The sequence below is a fragment of the Symphalangus syndactylus genome, chromosome 10, assembly GCF_028878055.3.
Source record: "Symphalangus syndactylus isolate Jambi chromosome 10, NHGRI_mSymSyn1-v2.1_pri, whole genome shotgun sequence".
Taxonomy (NCBI): Eukaryota; Metazoa; Chordata; class Mammalia; order Primates; family Hylobatidae; genus Symphalangus; species Symphalangus syndactylus.
In genome coordinates, this window is record NC_072432.2 from 5,494,167 (window position 1) to 5,503,533 (window position 9,367).

The following is a 9,367-nucleotide window of genomic DNA, read 5'->3' on the forward strand; positions in this document are numbered from 1 at the left end:
TGGGTCTCACTATATTGCCCAGGCTGGTCTAGAACTCCCAAGCTCAAGTGATCCTCCCAACTCAGCCTCCCAAAGTGCTAGGATTACATGCATGAGCCACCATGCACTGCCTGACTTTCTTTCAATCAGCAATAATGTATAGGAATAATTTGAACTTGAAATTAAAAAAAATACCATTTACAATAGCACCCCCAAAATTGAATTTATTAAGCATAAATGTAACACAATACATCTAAATATGCATTCAGAAAACCTTGGATCATGGTTGGGAAGAATAAAAAATATATAAATAAATGCAGATACTCCTTGTTTAGGAGCAATACACTCATTACCGTTAGCTTTACCACAAAGCTAAAGTAATGAAGAGAGTGATATTGGTGAAGGAATGGACAAATAGATAAACAGAATAGAATACAGAACCCAAAAGACCCAAATAAATGTAGTCAACTGCTTTTGTCAAAGGGGCAAAAATATTCAATGGGGAAAGAAAAGTCTGTTCCACAGACGGCGACAGAACAATTGGAAACCATAGGGAAAAAAGTGAACGTAGATACAAACTTCATAACTCACCCCTAAAAAATCACTCAAGATATGTCTGTAGACTTAAATTTTCAAATATACAATTGTAAAAGTTATAGAAGAAAATCCATGTGACTTTGGATTGGTGCTGAGTCTTTAGATACAATACCAAAAGCCAGTTCATAAAATAAAAAAATGATAATGTGGACTTTATTAAAATTTAAAATGACTACTCTGTGAAATACCCCATTAAGAGAATCAAAAAACAAGCCACAGACTGAGAGAAAATATTTAAAAAACAAACCTGAAAAAGACTTGTGTGCAAAATATACAAACAAATTCTAATAACAAAAAGAAAAACAACCCAATTAAAAGATAGACACCTCACCAAAAAAGATCTACAGATGACATGCCCGGGTGCAGTAGCTCATGTCTGTAATCTCAGCACTTCGGGAAGGGGAGGCAGGCAATCACTTGAGGCCAGGAATTTGAGACCAGCCTGGCCAACATGGCAAAACCCTGTATCTACTAAAAATACAAAAATTAGCTGGGTGTGGTGGCTCACGCCTGTAATCCCAGCTACTTGGGAGGTGGAGGCAGGAGAATCACTTGAACCGGGGAGGCAGAGGTTGCAGAGAGCTGAGATCACGCCACTGCACTTCAGGCTCAGCGACAGACCAAGATGCCATCTTAAAAAAAAAAAGGAGTTTTGCTGTCACAAGCCAAGAAACTAACAGAAGCTGAAGAGAGGCCCAAAACGGATCCTTCCCTAGTGCCTTCAGAGGGAGCATGGCCCTGCTGAGACAGAGTAGAAATGGGACTCAGCCCACCCCCACTAACGTGTTGTTCCATACGTGCCTGCTGACCACCACACCTTGCAGCACCACCCTCCGGGTGCCATACTCGCTGGCCAGACCTTGCCAACTGTCTGAAATAAACTAAGATAAGCAGCATCTGGCTGTAAGTCCTACTCAAGGGAGTTGACTCTATCACCCACTTGTGCACGAGGCCAGGAGAATGACTGATCCTTACCCGTGGCCTCATTATAATACTAAAGTCCCCACCCAGGTATGGGCTTTTCAGCTATTTTCTGATCACACAACATATGTGTTAACATGATTCTTTACTGCATCTGAGCACCCTTCACTCCACCCCATACGTGTAATGACACTCACCTAACTCATAAATTATGCATGTCACCCTCCTTAAGACACCACAATGCATTCCCCTTGGGGAGCCAGCCAAGAATCCTTCCTCCTGGCCAACCTTTAGGGCATAAGACTTAATATGTCTCTTTTCTGCCCAACCTTTAGGGGCATAAGACTTAATAAAGCCTTGTCTGGGAAGCTTGCTTGGCCTTGTATCAATGTCTGTTTCATGGGAGCCCAAGAACATGTAGTCGGGAACACTGCCAACATCTTTATTTCCAACTTCTGGACTTTGGAACTGTGAAACAACAAATTTCTGTGGTTCTAAGCTACCCATTTTGTGGCACTTTGTTACGGCAGCCCTAGGAAACAAATGCAGGCACATTCTGCTCCATCTGCCGCTCTCTCCAGACCACAGCTCCTCCCCAAGCCCACCCCATGAGAGGCTGAGGACAGAAGCAGGACCCTTCACAGGCCACCATCACTGCTGGATGGTCACTTCCAGCACTGACTGTCTGGGAGCTCCAGCCTCAGCTCTCAGTTTCCTGGAGCAGATGGGAGGATGAGGACAAGGAGGAATGAGGGCTCTGGCCTCCCAGGAACTGTCCCTGAGCCTCCACCCTGCTGTCCCTGAAGCTGCCCCTGAGCCTCCACCCTGCTGTCCCTGAAGCTGTCCCTGAACCTCCACCCTGCTGTCCCCAAAACTGTCATTGAGCCTCCAACACGCTGTCCCTAGAGCCCAGAAAACCCAGGGCTGGCCAAACCTCACCACTCCCTCTTCCTCTGGCCCCTCCTCCCAGCCATCAACACTTTGGAACAGCCATTAAGCCCCTTTTAATCTCTAGAAAGGTGCCTCAGGAAGGCACAGAGAGGTCACCGCAGGTGGTCATGGTGCCTTACCTGTGTCCACTGGGCCCATGCTGGCCCTTTCAGGGGATGAAGGTGGAGCAGCTGAGAAACCACACCCCTCTTCTCCGAGAGGTCAGGGATAAAGAAAAGGGACACCGGAAGGAGGAAACTGTGGGCAGGATGCTGAGGGTAGAGGTTCCTCCCCACAGGCACTGAGCAGAGGGATCCTTCCTCCCTGAAGCTGCCCCGAGCCTCCATCCAGACAGGCCCTCCGACCCCTGCTAGGGGCCCGTTCTCAGGAGGTTCAGTCCCAGACAGGGTTCCAGAGACTTAAGTCCATTTTCGCAAAATGGACATGATGCATCTGGCAAGTCAGGGACCAAGAATGTCCAGGACCGAGCCTTGCTGAGGACGGAAGGGAGCAACGTGCCCTGGAGGTCCTCATGCAGCCCAGGCCTCTGGCAGTGACCAGCCAGCACCCAGGCACCTCCTTGCTGGGTCTCCAAGCCCTGATGGTCACAGAAAAGGCCACAGGCCAGGGCTGGGATGGGCCCAGGGCTCTGCATGTTACCTGGGAGGGCTGAGGGGTGGCATCCCCCGTAGCAGCTCAAGGCACAGTAGTCACTGCTGTTGCTGCTGCCCTCTGAGTCTGGGGGAGCTGGCCTGGTGGGGGACATGGGGGCCCAGTCCTCCTGTAGCAGATAGGCAAGCGGCTGTGCCCTCCACTCCTTACACCCTGCTGGCAGCACATCCTCTGAGCTCAGGTTCCCCTAGAGGCTGGTCCCAGTGCCCTCCTGCTCCTCCTCCAGGACCACAGATTTCCAAGGACCCGCTGGGGCCACAGGTGAGCAGTGCAGTGGCCTCCTGGACGCAGGCTCCAAGGCTCCTCGTCGGGTGCCAGCACAATCCTAGCTCAGCAGCACATCGGCCCTGTGGGCCCCCATCCAAGTCTGGAACAGAGTGTGGGAGGAGGGAAGGGCTCAGGCAGCATGTTCAGAACTCATCCTGGGAGCAGCTGCCTCCTTTCTGGCAAGCCCAGCCTCCCTCCTCCTCCAGGAAGCCCTTCTGAAGTCCACACCCAGAGGCCAAGCAGCGCCTGTGTCTTGAACATTCTATCTTTCCTCCACGTGCCAGCCCATCCTCATCGTGGGACCCTGAGTCCCTTCAGGCCCCTCACCGCTCCCCCAGCACAGGGCCTGGTGCTCACAGCAGCCTGAACCAAGGTACAGATGGTGATATCTGCTCGGGACAGAGCCAACTCCTGACAGCATGTGCCTCAAGGCCTTTCAGCAGCTACAGAGACTGGGCATTCCCAACACACACACACACACACACACACACACACACAGACACACACACACACACGAGTTGCTGTCAGGACTGGTGACTTTCAAAGTGCTGGGCTATGGCCAGCAGACCTGGATCCTTCTGTGGGGCCACAGGAGGCCCCTGCCTCCAAAAGGAAGCTGTTCCTTGGTGGGACCAGGAGTCTCCATGCCACGCACAACACACACCACACCCTCCATCACTGCACTGCTCCATGGAGACAAACCTACGGCACCAGATCCCCACCCGCAGGTCTAAATAACCCCTGGCAGGTGCCCTTGTTCTCTAGGGAAGAGCTGGTACCTGCAACAGGATGACAGTCCAAGAGACAGTCACGATCTGTGTCCTGCTCAGCCTTGTACTCGGCTGCCCAGGCTTTTAACAGTCACACCTACCACCTTGGGGAAAGGGGGAGACTCTGCCAAGAGCCAGGTGCCCAGTTTATGGTTCAAATTGAATATTTGGACAAAAATCTTGAAAACTAGGCTCCTCATTGAGAGAGAGAAGGATTTTTCTGCATAGTAAGTTGGAGCCGCGGTGTGGAGGGGACATCCTTGCCACACAGGGCCCAGGGATGCCCTAACGCACAGGGAGGGAAGATCCTGGAGAAGAGGGGTCAGCTTGGCCCAGAACCCAGGGAGGGGCCCTCACTGCTTCTTGTCCTTTGCCCGAAGTGAGGAGTCTGAGGGGAACAACCAGAGACCACTCACTGGAGCCCTCCCTCTCCCCGTCCTCCCACCCAGGGGGCATGAACTGCCAGCCCAGCAAGGAGGGGAGGGGCTGATGCAACCCCCAAGTTGCTCACTGGTTCCTGGGCTGTGGGGGCCCAACAGGGCCACAGAGGGGGAAGTGAAGAGCCCACTCCACATCTGTGGTGCCAGCATGCGATCTGTGGGGGCCAGGGGACCAGGCAGAGCAGGAGCCCAGAGGCAGTGAGAGCCCCAAGGGCAGCGCACACACCACAGACCCTTCCCCACGGCCACAGGACAGACACCTTCGCAGAAGGAGGAGGTGAGGAACATGGTGTGTGCAGACAGCTGCAAACCAGAGGGGACAGAGATAAGTCATGAGAAATTTACATTTTCCATCAACAGTGGAACTGGAGACATGAGAACAAAAAGAAATCAGTAATGGAGAATAAAGCTAGTTTTTCCCCATTTGAGACACAGCGTATAAATTGAAATACACTGAATATACAAAAAAGGCTCCAAGCACTGACAAGGCTCCCATACTGGCCGCCAACCCTCATGAAAGCCAATATCTCGGGCAGGCCAGAGCTCTGGGCACCCCCTGCCCCCGACGCGCTGCCGTGGTCTCTGCACACACCTGGAAGCTCCCATTGTGCACACTGTAGAGGGGCTAGAAGACCACCGCTGGAGAGGGCACGTTCTAGTAGAAGGTTCTCTTCACCCTGAGGTCAGGAGAGGCCAGTCAGAGGCCTATGGGGACCCAGGTGGCCTGAGGTCACTGCAGAGGCTGAGCTTCCTTCCATCAGCAGGAAGCCCGCCCAGTTCGTCCCTTCCACTGCCTCTCTCCCATCTCATCACATCCCAACCCACTCTCAGGGCAGGTCTCAACTGGGCCTCTTTGCCTAACGGCCGCACAGAACTGATTTATACTGAGGCAGCCGTCTTTTACAGCATGACCTCCAATGGTGGGTTCAGAGTGGGGAGTTACCAGCTGGGTCCTCAGCCTGCAGAGGGAGCCAGCACCTCCAGGAACCTCATCTTTGACATCAGCAGAAGGTCTGTGGCTCCCACCCCACCCAGTGTCTCCCTGAGCACCTGACTTGCTGCCAAAGATCCACTGACCCTCCCACAAGGATGTCACCTGGGGCTCCAACCCAACAGGTGCAAATAGACCTCACCAACCTCCCCGCAAGGATGTCCCCCATTTCCCCACCTCAGGGGTCACCACTCAGATCTCATCCAGTCACACATCCCCTCTATTTCTCCCCCTAAGACCCTGCAATTCCCTCCATCTTGCTCTATCTCCACTTCTTTCACTGGCTCATGCCAAATCATCTCCCTGTGGGCACCCCACTGGCCCCCATTGGCCCCCAGCAGGTCCCCCATGTCCCCTTGTCCCAGCAATCCATTCCTCAAAACATAAACTAGGTCATGTTACAGTTTCACACTTTCCTTTGCTCCAAGGAGAAGTCAAGCATCCTCCTGCTTAGCCCCACCCAACACCCCTCTACCCACACACTCTTCTTCACATCTGCAGCCTGACATGGCCCCTGCACCCCCTCTTGTAAGCTGACATATGGCGCATGAGGTGTGACAGTTTATTTAAGGAGGGTCCTTGTCCATCTTGTTCTCTAAGGCATTGGCCAGGGTGAGAACAGAGTCCTGTGCACACCAGATGCCCCAACTGTCCTTTCGTAGAACATGTGAGCAAAAGAACAAACCAAGCTCCTCCAGAGGCAGGAGACTAGGACCTCCGGCTCTTGATCTCAGTGACTCTGGGTCTGGTCGGGACCAAGCAGCCCTTATCTTCAGCCTCTGCCTCAGATCCCCCTTCCCTTCTCTCCCCTGGCAACTTGAGAACCCTCTTCTGGACCAGGGTAGAGACTGGAAAAGCCCACCCCATCCAAGACCAGACAGTGGAGAGGGGAGGGGAGGAACAACACAAGGGTGGCCCTTGACAGCCCACCCACCACACACTCACATGCACAGAGTGACACATCTGCACACACACACTAACATGTACACTCTTGCCCACTCACACATGTATACACACGCACACACACACACACACATCAGCTACCTACCTGGGCAACAGCTTGAACAGGAGGTAGGTCAGGCTAGTCAGCAGGAGAAAGACAGACACAGCAACAAAGGTATTGCCTGGCCGCCCACAGGGTGGGATCAGAGGGCCTGTGGGCAGGAAGGGCCAAGGGCTGTGAGCAGCCTCAGTGCACACATGTGTGCACACATAAACACATGCATGCACACTCACCACACTTATGTGCACGCACTCACAGAGACAGGCACACTCACCCTACTCACACACACAAAGCACACACACACCTGGCTCCAGTTCCTCGCCTCCTCATCACTCCAAGTTGACATCTCCTTATTTAGAGTGGGGAGTCTGCCCTGGACTGCTGCTCCCAGGAGACAGCACTCCAGGGGAAGCCAGTCAAAGTGTTACCTCTCCTGCCTCTTGAAGCCCAGCTCATAGCTGAGAAGTGTGGTCATCAGCTCCAAGGCAGGACTGAGCCTCCAGGGCAGGATGCAGTGGCCAGAGCTGACATTGCTCTGCAAGTCAGAGAGTGGGTCCAGCTTCACTGGAACAGAGAGAATCTATGTAAGGCTGAAGCCCCATGGGTCTGGGTGTGCCAGTCAGCACACACAAGACTGGGTCTGAAAGATTCCCAAGGGGCATGGTCAAGGCCCTCTCAGACCAGGCACCTCACTGGGAGACTGGTCCAGAAAAGCCCCAGGTGACGGGACAGCAGTGACTTCCTCTGGCCTCTGCAGCTAGACTAGGTGGTTTCTAAATCTTGCTTTCACTTTCCTTCACAGTCTGCTGCTGGAAGCTCTTCCCAGCATCTTATTGGAGTCCCTCCTGGTATGACTGAAGTGCATTTCACATGACTGAAATGCCAGCCCCTGCCCCAACTAGCAGCCCTGCATCTTTATTTTCTGCCAAAACCCTGCCCCTGCAGTAACCATGTGTGCCCTCCCTTCCCAGGGGCCAAGCCTGCCCCCAGCCCTGGATCTCACTTGGCAGGGACTGAGAACACTCACTGGGCCACAGGGGTCACAGGCTGCAGGGCCCTGATCTCAGCCCCCAAGCAGCCAGGATGTTCTTGGCAAGGGGCCCTGCCCCAGGTCTATAGATGATACCGTGTCTCCAGGGCAGGTACTGCAGCTCCACCAGGCTGACCTGCTCCCTCCCAGACGTGCAGTGGTGGAAAGTGATGATGAAATTGTCGGACGGCCGGAGCACTGCCTTGGGTGGTAGCACTACAGTGCACTCACTGCCCCACAAGATGCACTTATGTGTGCCACCAGGAGCCTGGTTGCTAGAAAGGGCAAGTGTCAGCACCACGGGGCTGCTACACTGTCCTGGTGTAGCTGCTGCCATCCTGGGGATCTCACCCTCATCCCTGTCCAGGTGGGCATGGCCCTCCACCCTCACCTAGTGAAGAGGAGCCCAGGGCTGGAGCCCTGGCCCAGCTCTGGGGCAGACCAGTGGCAATCGATCCTGAGAATGTCGTTGGTGAGGCAGGTGAAGTTTCCAGCCCTTGGCCCTGGAGACAGTGACGGTTGGGAGCCCACCGTGAGTGCTTCAGGGCAGAGCTGAGTTGGGGGATTGGGGAGGATCTGACAGCTGACACCCTAGCAGGGCAGTCACCAGTGAATGATCCCAGAATCTGTCCAGGGAAGCACTGGGAGGCCTGGGAAGTGATGGGCTCTGGCCCGTGGTACATGGGCAAGTAAGACCCAGAGAGGCGTCAAGAGGGTGAAGGAAGGGAGACTAGGGTGGGTCCAGGGACTGAAGGTGGGGAGGTAAAGGTAGGGAGAATAGAGACTGAGGTCCAGGCTGACCCCGAGAGGACATGCCCCAGCACAGTTTGGGCCAAACCTTTCCCTAGGGGCCCGACATTGGACAACCCAGTCCCCCAAACATACCCTAGTTCTCCACCCACCTCATACAGACACTAGTGCCCAGCCCTCACCTCGTCCATCCCCTGAGACAGAGACTCCCAAGCAGACACAGGTGCAGGCCAGGAGCCAGGTGCCCATGTCTCGCCTCAGGGCCTCACTCTCCAAGGTCCAGCCTGCAAGGGACTGCTCTGAGGGCCCCGTGCGAGCCATCCCTCTCTGGAGGGGTGCTCCCCATGAATTGCTCCCCAGCAGATTGCTCAGTGGGTCTCCATCTGCACTCACATGGTGTCCTGTGAAAGACACTGGGCACCACTGCCCAGGCTTTACCGATAAGGAACTGAAGCTCAGAAAGGCCATTTGACCCAGCTGCAGACTCCTGGCTGCAGGGTGTAAGATGCACCCTCCAACTTAGATCTCGGACTCTGACTTAGCTAAGTCTCCACATCTGCAAAGAAGGCTCCTCTCTAGGACAGGCATCCTCTGCCAGTCCATCCCCTGTCCCTGGGCCCAGGCCTCATCCTGCAGGGGAGTCAGGATTGGGGGAACAACTCACTACCAACAACCACTACAGGTGCATTTTCTGCTTTAATTCTCACAACAGCTCTGTAAGGGAGAAGCACTGTCCCCGTTCACAGGCAAGGAGCTGAGTCCCAAGGAGGGAAGGAAGGGAAATGACTTGCCCAGGGTCACACAGACAACTTCTATGCACTTTTTTTTTTTTTTTTTTTTTTAGACAGAGTCTCCCTCTGTTGCCCAGGCTGGAGTGCAGTAGTGTGATCTTGGTTAACTGCAACTCAACTTCCGACTCCTGGGTTCAAGCGATTCTCCTACCTCAGCCTCCCGAGTAGCTGGGATTACAGGCTCCCACTGCCACAACAAGCCAATTTTTTTTTTTTTTTTAGTAGA

General features: G+C 53.9%; 1 pseudogene; it reads right to left on the reverse strand.

Moving 5' to 3' along the window:
• Window positions 1–2,797: 2,797 nt before the first annotated feature.
• Window positions 2,798–8,725, reverse strand: LOC129491948 (interleukin-9 receptor-like; annotated as a pseudogene).
• Window positions 8,726–9,367: the final 642 nt, after the last annotated feature.